The following is an 18,952-nucleotide window of genomic DNA, read 5'->3' on the forward strand; positions in this document are numbered from 1 at the left end:
AAATGATTATTAATTGACTGCATTTCTATTCTAGTAGTTACATGAAACATTTGATAGTTGTGCATAGTCTTAGTGAATACTTACATAACAAAGTTATTTAACAAAACAAAAAGAGGTTAAATAATGAAAAAGTAGGTCAACGTACTTTACTTTCATGATCTCAAAAATTATCTTCATGATCATGTAATGCCCACAACATCATCTAAATAGGCTTGTGTATTATTGTGGTAAATAAAGACAATCCATAAAAAATCTAAATAAAATAGACAGCACATCTAGACAACCCCATAGGTGCAGTAGAAGAACTCCACAAACAATGAGGCAATTACTTTTGATTGCAAGTATATAGCAAAAACACGTACTTTTTCGAAGTAAATACCAAGTGCACAAAGGAAAGAACATGTTAGAAACTTTACCCAAAGAACCAAGGTTACAAAACACCTTTGCACGTACCACATTTGAAACCTCAAACTGAAAAATAAATACAAATAAGCATGTGCCATTATCTAATGAAAAAAATCACCCAAACTAGCCAAAAGCTCAAAATTAAAGTTGGATGCATCATGAAAAAAACCATCAACTGAACTAACCAAAAGCACAAAAGTCAAGCATAAGATTTTTCCCCTTTTTTTTTTTGCAACTGAACAAGTACTATGAGTCCATCCATCCTTCGCCACAATATGAGTTCATTAATGGAAAAAAAATACGTCTATAAGCAAAATGACCAACAAATAAAGCTAATAATAAAATGTAATTAAGGATATCTATCATGAGCAATAGACTGTAATGGATAAGATCCCAAGAAAGTTAATTTATGCACAAGTTTCACATAATTTATTTCTTATTTCTCTAAGAATTTATAATTATCCTCAAAGAATTACTGAGAGTTGAAGACAATCAATCTCAATCATAAACTAAAGCATTTCTATTTCTTCCCAAACATTTATCACAATATCTTATTAAAAAAACAATTAATGTATATATAAGCAAAGATACTTAGCTTGGTCAACAAATGGATGGAAAAATTAGAAGCAAGAAAAGATCATGTGCATGATTTGTAGAAATAGAAAGAGAAAAAAAATCATTGTTAACATGAATAACATGTCAGTGCAACCTTTTCAATGCTATTAAAAGGTTGAGGTCAATAAATCAAATGATAGAAAAAAATATACTTAATAATTAGAATCAAAGTAAGCAAAATGCCTAGAACGATGCAAATATATAGAGTATCTCCAATTTAATATGCAATTAGAATCAAAACAAAATAAATAAATGAAGTAAATAAGGATTCATCATGTATTAAATCCATTATAAAAGTATTTACTAAATGGTTTTGAAACAAAAGGAAAAAAGTTAACCCAGGAGATGTAAAAGATTAAACTTTCACATTACCTCTTCAATTCATCTTTAGACTCCCTTGAAAATCCTTCCTAGTGCATTTGATCAAAGAAGAAGCTTTGTTAGAGGATTAAGCAAAGGAACTTTAGAATTCAAAGCATAAAAGACAAAGGAATAATAGGTAAATTTAACAATAATGATTGAGGGGGACGACCACTTACCACGCCCAAGAAAGAAGGCAGTCCAAGCTCACTCTGGGGATGCTCTTTTCTTTTAATGATCGCAACATCCAATTTTTATCCATATCTACTTGGCCATGACTCCGACACAAGTGCTTCAGACTATTATTAATGATGGTTCTAGATTCACAAGAACAAATTGATTGAAACATCTAAAACATTAAATAATATTTGACAATGCTAAAAATTTTGATTGTGGTAGTTAGAAAACTGCATTAATGAGCAATACATTTGTCGATTGAACAATGGAATGTATTTTAATTTCTCTAGTTAAGTCATTGACCACGATTAAATGCATTATATAACACATTTCATTACAATCTCTGAATTCGACTACAACTTTGTACAGTGTGAAGTTAAACCACAAAAGATGTTACAAGAAAATAAATAATCTTTGCTTCCTTATCTGACCTTAACTACCACTACACTATTGGGACAAAATAATTACATCTCCTCCAAGAAAGGTTGTAGTTGTATATAGTTATCTCCGGACATTATATTTCTTTTTATCTTTGATGTTGTATATATGAAAACAAAACCGAGGTATGATTTAATAAAAAAAGTAATGATATGCTTGATTCATAGAATAGGAATCCTACAAGATCAATTCGTTCTTTTTTCTCTGACAGATGGTCAGAACTTCATCTGGGTTCGAATCCTATTGAGAGGTCCACCAGAGATCAGAAATTTTTGAAGAAAAAACAAGATGCTTCTTTTGTCCCTTCCAGGCGAGCGGAAAATAAGGCAATGGTTGATATATTCAAGATAATAAATACAAAGACTAACATAGCTATTCCTACGAAAAAGAATAGGCAAGGAATACATATAGAATTAACAATTCCTTTGTTTGGTTAGAATATAAAAGATAAGAAAATAGATTTTTAAAATAAAAATATTATCGTAAATAATTCTAACATGTCTTACACATACAATTCAATTCAATCGGGTGAGATTAATCGTCCACCACAAGACCATAAGCACCACCAACCCAGATCAACAAAACTACAATCACAACAAATTCCTAAAATTGAGAATAGCATAAATCTCATAATTATGTTGAGCAGAGTTTTTAATTATTTTGTTTACCAATCACATACCTCCTTTCTAACTGATTCAATTTATTTAATAATGTAATATATATTATTTATTTTTGATCATATTCTTGCAATCTTAACCTAGATCTCTCATCTATCGATTGTAAGGCTACATCCATTATTATTTATAATGTTTGTCATTGATGTGAACCCATGAAAGAAAAATCCCAAGAATCCACAATAAATTGAAGAAAGAAAGAAGAAAAGTCTAAATCGATAAGAAGGATGAATAGAACATCGATTCAATACTTAAGGAAAATCGAACATTGGTATAGAGGAAAAGGAAAGATGCCCCAACCTTGGGATGGAGGTTGATAAGTCCTTGAACACCATAAGAGGATGTCTTGATATGTCACGTCCTGAGAGACGACCGCCCAACAATACAATACATAACTATATAAAATGTGGCCCACTTGGCCACTCATCAATCCAAACACATGCATAACCACATAACAACACTTGTAACTCGAAAAGCATCACAACGATAAACTCTACAAGTTTACGAAAACATAAACAACGCAGTGGAATCATAACAATGATAACATCCACAAACATAAATTCAAACTACAGATACACACATAAATCCGAAACCAACAATCCAATACAGTCTAAAAACTATACGAAGTAAAAACAACAAAACACTCTTGCTGTGACATGATGGGGCAGACTGACAGACCTCCAAGCTTCAAACAACATCCTTATTTGCTACATGGGGAGAAAGAAAGGAAAATCTCAGGCTCTGGATGGTGAGTATAAAATACTCAGTGGATACTAGAATAGAAGTGCACAACATATACATATATGGAATCAACAGGATATCTAGTCTCCATACGATACATAATGAACAAGGTCAATATATTACATACAAATAATAGGTAACCATAAGTGCAACAACTACAATCATATGACAACAAGTGCAACTACCACAATAATATGTAACAAGTGTAACAACCACAATCATATAACAAGTGCATCAACTATCAATGCAGAAAATAACTACCAACAAATGCATGCACATGTGTTATGCATGGTCACTGTCTGTACTCGTCACCCCCATACACCCACCCAGTGCAGTGAACTGGCGTGCACGACAGGACAACTGCACACGCTCCAATGATAAATCACTACTAATCAAGTGGGGAGCGAGCAGGATATCACAGGGGGGCTATGTAGCCAGTCCTGGTTACACCCAACATAGTGCAACAAATGCTCTCACCCCTTTACCACTACAACACAGTGTCAAGTGAGTACCAACAACAACAACAACAATGATCCATACCAACTTCTATCATGCATATATCATGATGCTCAATTCAACAAGTGAGGTCTACATCTAATTAGGCAAAATCAACATCAACTAGAATAAGTCGTCACTCACAGATCAATAATAAAATACAACTGTATAGAAGCAATCAGAAGATCATATCAAGATCAATCAACAAGGTATCAAGCAACGAATGAAATAAGGATAACAAAAGGATAATCAACAATGGAAAATAATCATGCACTATGAATAAGACCTATGTTGACCAAGCACAGGAGTACCCACCTGGTATGACTAATACTGATACAAGAACCCCTCAGAAAATACTTCTCGTATGTAACAAGATCAACAATCAAGGTCCTGCAATTATAATAACAACATCCACTAAATACTAGAATATATTTTAAATTCTTCAACAAATCAAAACCCTAACCGAAACTAGGGTTAACCTTAACCAAATCTAATTACACAACTCGGTCGGTTTAACCCAACCAAGTCCAACTAACACCACTCAACCAGATTTAGAGCTATCGTAACACAACCATAATCAATAACTAATCAACAAATTCCAACATATTCTTAACCATCTAACCAAACCAATTAAATAGAGTAGATTAGTCCCAACATTATCGAAATCTTAATCAATAGATCAATCTATAATCAGATTTACTTAACCAACCTACAACCAACAGATCCTTCTGGAATCAGCCCGAAACAAAGTAAATCTCAATCCTCAACATCCCAAAACAACTTAACAGAACAAATCCAAATGGAACTGACACTCCCAATAGATCAAGAATTTCAACATCAACACCGATCTACAAATCCCTTACTAGAACAGAGGTAATTGGATTCAAGAAGAAGAACCTCAACTTAGATTTAACCCTAATCGAGTTCTGATTCCACGCTCAATTGAAAATAGAGGAATCTCACCTTCACCGATCTAATCAAATTCCAGCAGGACCGATCAATCCACAACAATCACAAACAAAGACCAAACCATGGTCCAAGACACTTACCTCAGATCGAATCTGATGCCTTGCCCTAAAACAACTCCGGTTCCTCTTCTCAACTAAAATCAGATCTTCACCGATCAACCTCCAAATCGATTTGTAAACTCATCAAACTCAAAAATCGTCGCCCAACGATCCGAGAAATCCCAACGCAACAAGGAATTGGAGCTTATTAGTCGAAGTTTCTGATTGTTTGTGATTCACCTCTGCGTCGGCACCTCTGCGGTAGAGCGCGAACAGGACGCAGGAGACGGCATCGCGAGTCCTCTTCACATGGCTAGGGTGGTCGGCGACGGTGGCTCTCCGGCGGACGGCGAGCAACGAAGGGCAGCGTCGCGCCGTGGGGAAGGAGAAACAGGGGCGTCGGCGGTGTTCGTAGGGCTCAACTCGACAAAATCGCGATGAACAGTAACCCTCATCGTGCGATTTCTTTTATAATGAGGAGCTACAGTACATTTAAACCGGGGTTAGGGTTTGGGCAACTTTGGATCACGCGGTGGCTAGGCTGAATTGGCTTCTTAACCCTCATCGCGCGATTTCTTTTATAACGAGGAGCTACAGTACATTTAAATCGGGGTTAGGGTTTGTTTTTGGTTCACCAACCAAACGAACTCCAATTCGACCCAAATCAGTTTTGTTCAATTCGTCTTCACAAGATGAAGCTTTTCATTACATCCGTTTTGACAAAATCTCTTCCATGACGAACCAAACCAAGTTGGTTCAATTTGGTTCAAAGCAGAACCATTTGGTTTACTAACCAAACGACCTCTAATTTGAACGAAATTAGTTTCGTTCATTTCATCTTCACAAGACGAGTTCCATTCTTCCCACTGACAAAATATTTTTTCGTATCTTACATTCTTCCTCACTAACAAAAATTTAATCCCCAAATTTTCTATCTTTATACTATAGTGCAGAAATACCATAGTAATCAGAATCATACCTTAAGTAAAATAAATGGGGGTATCGAGCCCAGATAGTATCCTCCAGCTCCCAAGTAGCCTCCTCATCTATATGGTGTTGCCACCCGACCTTTACAAGTAGAATGGTTTTGTTCCGCAACTGCGGCTCCTTATGGCCAAGGATTCGCATTGGAATCTCCTCTCATAAAACGCATCCGGCTGAAGAGGAATGGGTACTTCCTTCAGAATATGAGTAGGATGAGACACGTATTTTCGCAACATGGAAACATGAAATATGTTATGAACACCAGCAAGTGTCGGCAATAATGCCAGGCAGTATATCACCTCGTCAATCCGCTCTAATATCTCAAATGGTCCAATATAGCACAGGCTTCCTGATGTGAACCCATAGAGAAAAATCTCAAGAACCCACTCGAATTGAAGAAAGAAAGAAGGAAAGTCTAAATCAATAAAAAAGATGAATAGAACCTCAACCCGATACTTAAGAAAGTCGAACCTTGGTATAGATGAAGAGGGAAGACTCCACAACCTTGGGATGGAGGTTTATAAGTCTTTGAACGCCACAAGGGGATGCCTTGATAAGTTCTAGTTCAATGAAGAACCAACAAGTGCGAGTGTCACCATGCTTTAGATTGAAAATATCGTAAAGATGAAGGTGAGCTTTTGCCATAACCTTTTTTATATAGACAACTTGTTGGTAATCTTATCTACCTAACAATCACAAGGACCGATAGCAAATTTATGCAATCACCTCGACATCTTTATCTTGCTACAGTTCATCACATTATTCGACACTTAATTAGATCATCTACTCGTGGGTTGTTTTTTCGTACAAAATCTGCTCTTCATTTGACTGTGTATAGTAATATAGTTCTTGGAAGTGTAAGAAGTGGGATTGTGTTTCTAAATCTTCCACGTTGGCGGAGTATAGAGCGATGTTTGCAGCTTGTTCTAAAATTGTATGGTTACATGGTTTCTTTCCGAACTTGGATTTCTTCCACCTAATCCCTACTCCACTTCATGGTGATAATAATAGTTATTCAAGGTGTTATCAATCTTCCTCATCTTCCTACTGATCTTCAAATAGCTGATGTCTTGACAGATGTTGATAGATTTATCCGCATCAATTTGAGGAGGGAAATCAATATACTCTTCTTTTCTTATTTAATTTTATTATAGCTATATTTATTTTTATTATTGTTGTATATATTCTTGCTATAAATTGTTGTATTTCTTCCTAATTAGACTTTAGGATTAAGGGATTTGATAACTGTAATTATATTGTATTTCTTCCTATATTAGACCCTAGGATTAAGGGATTTAATAATCTTTGATGTCTAAATATTGTAATATTCTTAGTGAAATGAGATGAAAAAATATTTCAGAAATTCTCCTTTATTTATTTGTCATGGTGTAAGACATAAAATAATAGTATTAGCTTGGAATTCATTGAAAAATCTAGATCACCTTCGTGGAAAGCTATGTAATGAATATAGTTCCATAATATAATTTGAAATCTAGATGCAAAATTATTCATGCCTATAAAGATCATGTGGAAATAATATTTTTTAAAAAAAATTAAGCCTTTATAGGCATGCTGACTTTGGAAAAAAATTTTCTCTAAAGTCAGCATGCCAAAAATTGATATTCGAATAATTTCCAAAAACTAGCAATGCATCTCCTATCCAAAGTCTATAATTATGCCTTTAACCTAGAAATGTTTTGATTTGAAATTCTATTTTTGCAAAATATGCACCACACGACTATGATTAAGAGTAAAACAAATGCAAAATACTAAAATCAACCAATTCCAAATCTATAAATATAATATGTTGGTATGAAGACAATTTGAAATTCGAATTAAACCCAAGTGATGTTATAATCTAACTAGATCTACAGATGAAATAAAAATAACAAATTGTTACAACTACTCTTCTTGGTAGACCTTCAACTTATCTAACATGGAAGATCATAAATTTAAATAAGAAAATCAATTGCATAATATGGATATTAGGTGTATTGTTGGATGAGAGACAATGGATGTAAAATTAGATTAATGAATCTTTAATTATTTATTTGGTGGAAACACTTGAGAGATGAAAAAACTAGATGGAAAACAACCACACATATGTTATATTGTTCTTCTTCCCAAATGTGATGGAAGACAAAATATTAGAGTATCATAGTCCACTAAATTCTCCCTCCTAGTAACAACCCACTACATAACATATATGTGTCATATGTGACATGTATCTCAATTAGCAACCTTGGAGAGTTGCTTGCGGGCATCTCACTATAGTGGATAGTATTAAGCGAGCAAAAGCAACATTATTGAGTGAAGATGAAAACAATGAGATGGTCAATTTTACAAGTTTTTAAATAATCAGGTTTCAATAAATCTGGAAAATTAGACAATTTCTTAGAAAAAGTAATTGTAGAAAAAGAGAATAAAACTGAGTAGAAATTTAAAATTTTTGAAAACTAGCCAATGAACCAAAAAAGATCTCTTCATTAAACATGTTGGGATAAATAATTACCCAATTTGCAACAGCCCTTGAGATCATCATAATGAAGATAAGTAACATGTTTAGCTAGTCCTGTATAATTCATGTACTTTAGCATATTGAAATAAATCATAACATTCAAAATTAATAAACATAGATTTTTACCATAAAAGAATAACTGTGACATGCCCAAATTAAGGTGCATTTAATTTTTCTTAGAGATGAATTGAATCTTATTGGATATTTAATATATGGTGCTTTGAATATATCTTTATTTATGTGATTGTGCTTATAAAGATGATGTTTTATTTAATCATGTATAACTCTTCATATGTTTGGCAAAACAAATATTTTGTAGTAAACGTTTATTGACAGAAATCATCATCCTATTTAGTTTCTTTTTTTTTGGATCTAGTTCATTTGGACTAAAACCAAATGGAGTATGGTTAATTAGTTGGACTAGTTTCAACTTGTAAATGCGTGGAACATAATTGGTTCTACATTTTACTAATAATATGTATGCCCATTTTGGAGAAAAAGTTGGAAATTGAATCCTCTGGCATGTGTGTGAATGAAAACAAAAGGTGAGCTTGACCAACTTTGAATATAGAGAAGGCTCATTGGGGAAAAAATGATTGTTGATTGATTAATGTCATATTTTTATATGACAACTCATGTGACTAAATACATGTTTTCATAATTTTATAAAGTGATTTTAGATGGGTAGGAACCTAGGTGGGTACTAGCCTTTTGAGACTAAAATACTATTAAATAAAATATAAAAAAGTAAGAAAAAAAAAGACAAATATACATCAACAAGTACTCCATTGAATTAATTTTTCCTTTTATCACTTACTTATAGATATATTAATTTCAATGCTTTTCATATATTTGTTGGTCCAAAGTTGTATATATAGTGAGGTCATGAATTCAACATGTTTTATGATGACAATACTTATGATATACATGAAGACTCCAATGTGTTTAAAATAATGTCCAAGTAGTTGTACGAGACAACCAAGATTGTCATATCCTGTTTTGTATCGTAAATTATTTTGATGAATTATCAATTTCTAAATCATATCAGACCCCAAATCATAAAGTTTAAAATCTCCACTGTAATTACAATGTGTCATTTTTAGCTCCCCTTTCTTCCTCTATTTGTTTTCCACTAATTCCTTCATCAGTTTAATACTAAGAATGTATTCCTTCATGTTGATCTTTTTTAGGAGATTCATATGGAGCAACCTCCAAGGTTTGTTACTTAAAGGGAGATTGGTCTCGTGTGTAAGATGAAGAAATCATTGTGCACACTAGAAAAATCTCCATGAGTTTGATTTGTTAAGTTCAGCAAAACATGACTAAAAGTGTTACAAATCATTCAATGCTTCATTGAGATTGCCAAATCGAAGCCAAATTAAAAGTCTATCTAAAGAATTTCTTTAGCATAAAGACTATCTTTAGCATAATGTTAGTTCTAATGCATGCTTGCTAACCAAGTCTATGGAAGATCATAAAATCAAATATATTTATAACAAATTGGGATTTTAATATTTGAACGAACTAAGATGGCATAGTGTTAAACATCTACTTGATCTATTTAAATATACAAGGGTGTCTCAGTAAAATTATAATATGGTCATATAAAGGTAAGTACCCAATATTGAATAATCTAAATAATTTCTCTATACCAATATTCTTTCATAATTGTTTGTTTATTTGTGCAAACAGAGAATACATATTCAATGAAGCATGCCAACATACTAGATGAGGAGTTCTCCTGAGCAATAGAACTGATCTCAATCCTTCCATCTTATCTCTTACATATTGATTCCATCCCTTTTATCAAATAATATTTAAAAATATTCAGCAAAACAATGAACTGATCAAACTTTTTGATGAAGGCTTATGTTTTAATCACCACAAAAGTTTTCCTTAAGGTATGTATGAATGATTACAATAAATTTTGAGACAGTAAAATATATCTAACTTCTCAGATAAAACAGGGTCAGTTCCAAAATCCAGATATGAATTGGTTGATTTTGAAAATTATGCATAGTCCTATGCTGTTATTAGTAATAAGTCACTAGTTATCAGGTTCTATTTAAAGGACAAAGTGAACTTGACGTAAAGGATAGATAGGGGACTCTCTTGGTGAAAAACTAAGTATGCATATTTGATCACTTAAAAATAAAGATTAACTTTATGGGTAGTTGTATAATGTCAAATAGAACATACATTCAATTTGATTGGCTATCCACAAAATTCGTAAGTTCTACATTTGCAACTTCCATAACAATTGCAAAATCAACTTCCACACATGATCCCCTAAAAAAGGAAAATGTCAGGGCAGCAATATATTAAATATAGAAGAGATACTGACAATATAAAGGAAAAACATGTATTTTAAAAAGAGGACCTATCATTTTTAAGAATGAAGAAAAAACATGTAGACATAAGCAGATGCTCCATAGTCTGTACTGAGATGAAGTGAGATAACTTGTAGTAGCCTACATACCAGAAATGGCTTTTGGACCCAACTGAAGAAGGAAAAGCTGGGCTAATGATGTCGTGCATAATTCGCACAATTGCCCTTGGGGTAAAATTCATACATGAATTACTTCTTAGAAACACCTATTGATAAAAAAGATAGAGGAAAAAAATTGAACTCAAATTCTAGAAAATATCAGCATGCCATGTTCAATGGAAGCAAATATGTTCCAGTTTTTCACCTTTATCTGCTCCCAAAAAATGAACTATGGAGACAAAAAATTGATATTAGTTCATCTAATGGAAGCATAAACATTTAAAAAATGGAACAATGAGATAATAATGGCCTTCTCCGTGCCATCTTAAACAATGCAACATCCTTCCCATCAAAGCAGTCCAAAGTTTTTCTTTGAATACATGCAGTATGCAATGAATCGGAGCACCCATTAACACCATTACATTCTTTCACAGCTGACCATGCTTGAACATTGCATTCATTTTTTGTACCTAACCAAATGAGAGAAACACTCCTGTCATCAATTTATTTTTGACAAAATTTATAGATCCATGGAAAAGTTTTGTCAACTATATTAACAGCAAAATACATCTGAAGCAGCAATAAGCATATCCGCTGGAAACCATTGGCACTGGAACATCTTAACTATTTGGATCTCATATGAGGGGTTGATAACTACCTTGCTCCAAAATTTGTCAAACGAGGTTAGACCTTTAGGATGGTAGGTTGATCTGAAGGATCAAAGAAAACTTTCTGAGACAGGAATGATCTTGTAGAGATCTTTTAAATGTCATGATCTCAAGAATCTTGCTCGTCATAAAAATCATTAAGTGGAAGACATTATGATCCATGAAAGATCGGATCTTATCAGGAAGATGAGGATGATGCCAAAGGATGAAAGGGAAATTCACAAAGTCAAGGCAACAATCGAACTCTCTTTTCTCTCTTTAAAAGGCAATGATCACTAACTCACCAAGAAAAAAGAAAATTGCTCAAGAAAAGAAGGGAGATGCTAAGTTTGCTTTTTAATTTTTGTAAGAGGAGAGTCTATTTTATAGGGATGGAAGGGCACACTAAGAGGTATATGCCTTAAGTTCAAATTCAAATTGAATTAATCACTAAGAGGGAAATTGATCAAATGGTGGGGCAACCCTTTCTATTGCTTATTGTGACGTGCAATTGCATTTCAGGTCAAATTGTTGACCTTTGTAGTCAACTCCTGAGATGATGCAAGAAGGGGCAAGCTCTGCCCCTTTTTTGCATGCAGCGCCTACTACTGTAAAGGGAACTCCTTATAGGAGTCAAGGGTTGTTGACCTTTGCATGATCAACGCCTACTCAAGATGGTTGTTTGGTCAATGCTAACCTCAAGAAGGATTGCAACTTTTATTCCTTCTATACAGCTTGATTGGGTCGTGAACATGGCACACGACCGGCTGAAACTAGAAAGTAGACTATCACTATCTCATACTAGAATATTAAAAGAATTAAAATGTCATTCTTTCAATCAACATCAACAAATCAAATCTCAGTACTATCTTTCAGCCAAACCTTGTATATATTCCTTTAAAGTGCCCCCAATGTGGTGTTGTTCATTCAAGCTCTATTTTGAACAAATTAAGCAGTGTCACTCAGATCAGTAATAAGTAAATCCAAATTCCTATATATAAACATAAATTAGATCCAGAATTTGATTTAGAAATTCAGCAGAGTACTTACCCAATATATATACACACTGGGATCACGTAAAAAAGAACATCTCATGCTGCAATCATCTCCACCAAGAGAAGGTAACAAAATTAAGTAAATTAATCAAACAAGACATTCAGGATTAGTATAAAAGATGTGCCATATTACCACACCTTTAGGTTTTGCACCATATTAATCAAATAAATCGTTCCCACTAGAATTTTGTTGCTTATTGTGATATATCAAACACATTGTGTCCATCCTTCACTTCTGATCTCTACAATTTCATGAAGGAATCTGTACTTACATCCAGATAAAGATCAATAGTTGATAGTAAAAAAGGACAAACTTTGGTTTAGGACATCCTTGTTTAGAATTGACACAACTAAAATATTCTTAGGGGGGGGGGGGGGGGGGGGCATCTACATCAATAAAATCCATGTTCAAGTTAACCAACATACTCATACTTCAATTTTTCTTTTTTTGTGGTAATGCATCCGCCTTTTCAAACCAATTAATCTTGGAAGTGACTAGTCCGGCCCCATAGAAGTTTCTCATCGACCACCAGAGTAAATCCAGGAAGCGCAAATGGGGGTTCTGGCGAACGGCCTAACATCACAAGTGGTTTGAACACTATAGGCATATGATATGTCTTACGAGAGGTTCGAACCCTCATTGCATAGGAGTTCGTCCCACCTCTTACCATCGCATAGTGCAATAACATACTTATATTTCAATGCATATAGGGAATGTGTAGTGATAAAGTCAATTTGTTTAATAGTAACATAAAAAAATTGAAATAAAGACCAACTACATATTGTTTGCGCTAGACCTATTAAAATTGAATTTAATGATACCGATAAGAAATAAAAATAGTAATCCATTAGTCAGTCCTATCATAAAGAGATCTATTCGTCAATCTCAAGTCTTATCAGGAAACTTACTTTCTTTTTTTCAGATGAGCTACAAATGTATAGGATCTGTAAAAAGTGTTGCAAGGCATACTAGAGATAAATTGTAGTGTGGATAATCAACCAAGCAATGATGTTGCAAAACTGCCAACATTTAATTTAAACAAGAAGATCTTGAAATTCATGCAAGGGGATATGTAAAAATATCTCATGACTAAATATTTATAAATGTTTGTTGAATATGAAAATAAACAACTAAAGAGAGAAGATAAAAATTGGCAAAGAGGCTATGACATCAAGCACAACAAGATGCTACATGCTATAGTATATCAAAGATGGTTGGTGTTTAATGAGGATTTGCATGAACGAAAGGCAACCTGGTTCAAGAGGTAAACGGTCAGGCCTATTTGTGGAAAATGTATTTAACATCTGAGAACCAAGGCGTCGACTAGAGTATAACGCACAAAAAAGTAAATAAATACAAAGTTTCAAGAACAGGCCATCAGCTAGCTTCCTACTACTTATTCCAATTTCCAAGAGTGATCAGTTTGTTAACGTGGAAAGCAAGATGCATCTTGTATGTTATGTAAAGAACAAATCAATCAATAAATACACTTCACTAAAAGGGATGAGAGTGCATAAGAATTAGGATGGGAACAAAATGTCACTTGCAGGGAAAGTATAAGTTACCAAATAAATTGATTGGGATCACCAAAGCCATAGCATGTGTAAAAGATTATTGCTAGAAAAGTAGTCTGGCAGCTAGCAATACTACTTTTAACATCCCTTAAAATACCTTATCAAAATACAATGAGCAAGTCCCGTTGAGTGGTGGAAGTAGAGTAATTGCTCATCACTAATCTCAAGTTAGGTAAGGATTGTTAGAAGAACCTGCCATTGGCGATACAAATAAAATCAAACTGTTAGCATTATTTAGAAATCAAACTAAAGTTATTTTAGAAAGAAAAAGAAAAGAAAAGAAAGAGAACAAAAAAAAAATGCCTCAAGAATATGCAAGAGGAAACTTAGGTCATGTTTATGCGTTGAATGTGGTTGCAATATATAAAAATAGATAACCAAGGAACTACAACTCCAGCAATGGTTAAGAATGTGTAAGGACTGTAGGGATTAAAATTTCGTGCCGAACCAGTCGAAACGGACTAAACATTTCATTCCGTCGCCGACCGGCACCAAAACGACCCGATACTAGCCCAGCTGCAGGAGGGATTGTGCGGAGGAGTTGCATGATCCCGAAGATCGCACCCGAGTGGTTGCGCAACCCCGACAGCGACACCGGAGGGGTCGCGAGACCTCGTGGCCGCGCCCGGAGGGATTGCACGACCCCGTGGTCGCGCCGGAGGGGTTGCACAACCACGACGGCCTCGCCGGAGGAGTCGCGCGGCCGCGGGATTGCGTGATCGCGCAACCTCGCACCCCTGCATGCTGAGATCGTGTGCGTCGGGGAAAAGATTAGATTTTTTTTAATTAAAATGCTAACTTTGATTAACTCCATTAAGATTTAATTAAAACCTAATAAAATTATCTAATTAATAATATATTTTATTTATTTTATTTAAATCCTAATAAATTTTTATTTATTTATCACTTAATTATATTATTATTTTTTAATGAATCCCATCGACCCCTAACCTAAATAAATTATCAAACATATTTCCTAAAATTCTAATCAAATTATCCCATTAAAATATATAAAAATTTATTTAAAATTTTAAGAAAATTTTATATATTGTTAAAACCCTCCACAAGGGTCGTAGTGTGACGACGGCCTCCACGGGCTATTGCAACCATGTTTTTTTTATTTTTTTTTAGTTAATTTTTTATTTTTTAAATATATTTTTTAAAAAAATAAACTATTATTAATAGAAATAAAATATTAAAAATTATTTCAAAATTTTTAAATAATTTTAAAAATTAATACATATTTTATAAAATAATTTAATTTTTAAAATTAATTTTAAATTTAAAATAATCTAAAATTTTATAGAAAATATAATTCTTAAACATTTCAAATAAATTTTTTAAAATTAAAAATTTACAATTACATTCAAAAAATAATTTAAGATTTTTAAATAATTTTATAATTATTTTTAACCTTTCAAATGATTTTACAATTTTAAATTTAATTTTGAATTTTAAAAATTACTTTTTTAAAAATAATTTTTTTAATAATTTAATAAGCATTATCTTATGAGAAAATATTGAAATATAAATTCAACATTTCAACATATAAAGCATATTTAATAATGAAATATTAATAAAATTAATACATATTTATATTTAAAATTTAAAAAATACCGAAACTATATCGGCACGGCACGATACTATACTAAAACCGTATCGTTCCGGTCCGGAATTGAAACCTCAACATGGATCGAGATTTTAAACCTTGAATGATTGACTGACAATTTTAGCAATGGTTATGATATTGTTGACATCACTAGTGGATAAATCTCTTCTCATTTGTATTTTTAATTCTTAGGTAGAAGAAAAAGTGGTATACAGTACATCAAATCAATGACAACTTGGTAAATGCCTCTAATAGTCTCTCAAATATTAGGTTTCATAGGCAACTGGATGTTTGCATGTTGCAAATTAATAATATATGAGGGGAAAAAAACTTATGACATCCTTCGCATCCCTAAAAAAGTAAAGATCTTCTAAATAATTAGCCTTTATCCAAATATAGATATACATTTTGAAGTATGTGTGATTATTTTATAAGCTCCCCAATTGACCAAGAATGGTGATTCCCTCTTGTTGAAGGACACAAGACCATAGAAGATTTTCATCTTGGTTAAGAAAGAGAATAAGGATATCTGTCCACTAAGTAAGCAATAGCATACACCAATAAAATATAGCAACCAAGATTACACTATTAAATTACCCAACAGAAAGGAGCTCTCCTTTCTATCCTGACTCTGCAATACATTTGTTATTATGTCAAACAAACCTTCAGTGGCAAGATCCCTATAAGAATAATCGATAATCAAGCAGCTGCAGGAAACTAAAATGCATTGATATGAATATCAACATCAAGAAAAAGGATAACAGAGTGGCATCTAAAAATATATAAATTAACTCATACATCAATAACAATTGCTTAGAAAATTATGCATCCACAAAAACAACAGCTTGAGACTCATAAAAAGATAATCTTTTGGGCTTTCCTCATATTAGTACGGTTACAAAAAAGACTTTTGTTGCTATTTTTCCTATAATTCTTCACTTTTATCTAAATACTTCATCATTGTCATACTAACCTTCTCCTATACATAAAGCATCTTAATTTTCAAATAAAATTTAATTAAACTCCAAAAAACTAAATCCTAAATTCAAGTCAACTTGAGTCAACCTAAGTCAACACAAACCCAATCCGATCCAACACAACCTAAAAAACCCGGACCCAAACTCAAAAACCACAATCCTAACCTGATATTTTTCGGATTAACTCGGGTCGAGTTGGCAGGTTTATTTTTGACACCCCTACATAACCCCTACATTTTGTCATTTTAACAAACTTATGGAAGGGGGAATTTTTGTTAATTAACTAAGTCCACATAAAAGGTTATGACTTAGGAGGTTAAATTCTTGGTCAAACTTTAGGATTTGGAATATAATACATGATTTAGTTAAGCCGTGAAAATAATGTCATTCACGATTCATATTTAGCATGTAAATTAGAAGTTCTCATCACACTTTTTTACCATATGATAAAAAGATTCCAAATATCATCAAAGACAAATAACAAAGTCATATGGTAGGTGATATTTACTGTCAAAAAGTAAAAATAATCAAAAGCTAGCTATGCGTACATACCTAATTATCGCAATCGCTAAACCTACTGCACTGCACGCTTTTACTTGGAGAACAAAATTCATGCGAGAAGAAAACCTAAAGGATGTCAAATTTGTTAAACATGTTTAAAGAAAATACAAAAATTAAACTAACACAATCATGAATCAATTGTATCTTATGGGTAACATAGAAAACCTGTATTAAAGTGGTGGATCATAGAAAGCATGACAAGATTTTTTATTAATAAGTTTATAAATCCAAATTGTACATATTTTCTGAGTACACCAAAAGAGCTTACTCCTATGAGATAGTGGCTCATTGAAGCATGACTTGTTGCATTATCAATTCCACAAAGTATGCATTTCGATATCATGACCACTAAAACAAGAAAAATGAAAAATAAAGCCTTATTTGCAATATAAAACTAGAGAGCAAACAGTGTTGTATCATATTTTGCCTTCAATTACCTAGTTGTAGGTAGTGACCCTTTGTGTCCACAAGTTTTGCATAATTCGATTTACATTTAAAAAAAGAAAAATTCATCATCAAACATGACAACAAAATTCAAATTTCAAGAAAAAAACTAAAAACTCGTTTAAGTTTTTGAACATTTAATTGTCATAAAATTTAATGAAAAAGTAGGCAATTGAAATTTGTCTTTTAAAATTGCAATGATTATATGAGACTAAGACAATCCTCCCAACTTAAAGTTCAGGACTTTAAACTATTCACGCTAAGTAGTCTTCATAAATTTACCTTGACAACTTTTGCGGGGCGCCAAAGGTGATTGCTGCATTAAAACTTGATTAGGGTACAATTTTGAGAAAAGAGCAAGGTTACATGAGAAATGATCAATCCATATGACATTATTTTTCACCTCTTCCTCTGGATTGTCATCCTTTGCTTCGTGGGGTTTAGCCCTAGATAAACTTGTTCTTTTTGTCCATATGCAAGTATGCTTACATCAAAGGCAACAATGTCATAATCCCGCCCATTAATTCCATTTTCTAACATATACTGAACAACATGCTATTACAACATACAACAAAGGCGACATGTGCACAAGTGAGTTCTTTCAATACTCCTAATTAAAAGCGACATGAAAAAAAGGTGTGTTAACCAGACTAGAAGGTGGTTTGATTTGACTCTAGTTTTCACTCTCCACAAGAGAAATTTTCTTCGTCGGTCGTGACTGGGACATGCGCAGGCACACAAGGTGTAGATAGAAAACTTAGAAACATAAATTATGTTAATAATAAAAGTTATGTTAATAATTTCAATCAACTCTCACCTATAAATAGATAACCTAAGCAGCTTAATCAAACCCGTATCTTATTTACTTAATATATATGTATATATTTATTTTAATTATAAACATATATAATGAAATATTTATTTATTTATTTACTATACGGGGGCATTGTAATCCCGAATTTTTAAAAATGTATATTTTTAATTTTTTCCATATTTATATTAAAATTTTTAATTAATATATTTTATATTTAAAATTATTGAAATAATATTAGCACAATACGGTACCGAAACTGTATCGCTCCAGTCATAAACCAACGATATAGGTCGAGATTTTAAACCATATACACCATTTAGTCTTCCATCTTATTTCTCAATTAAGAAGTTGTATTCTTTTTATGGTCC

At 32.8% G+C, this 18,952-nt stretch overlaps 1 long non-coding RNA gene across 2 annotated transcripts; it reads right to left on the reverse strand.

Moving 5' to 3' along the window:
* Positions 1-10,635: 10,635 nt before the first annotated feature.
* LOC141819648 (uncharacterized) lies at positions 10,636-18,512 on the reverse strand. Of its 2 annotated transcripts, XR_012601097.1 has the most exons (7): positions 18,174-18,512; positions 18,053-18,086; positions 17,318-17,392; positions 16,386-16,468; positions 14,277-14,371; positions 10,894-11,009; positions 10,636-10,703 (listed from the first exon to the last, which is right to left on the reverse strand). It is a non-coding gene; the product is annotated as an uncharacterized LOC141819648 (long non-coding RNA). The 2 variants fall into 2 exon arrangements; XR_012601096.1 differs by lacking the exon at positions 10,636-10,703 and having other exon boundaries at positions 10,803-11,009.
* Positions 18,513-18,952: the final 440 nt, after the last annotated feature.

The sequence above is a fragment of the Curcuma longa genome, unplaced genomic scaffold, assembly GCF_044706935.1.
Source record: "Curcuma longa cultivar G26 ecotype Majalengka, Jawa Barat unplaced genomic scaffold, ITB_CL_G26_1.1 scaffold_17763, whole genome shotgun sequence".
Classification (NCBI taxonomy): Eukaryota; Viridiplantae; Streptophyta; class Magnoliopsida; order Zingiberales; family Zingiberaceae; genus Curcuma; species Curcuma longa.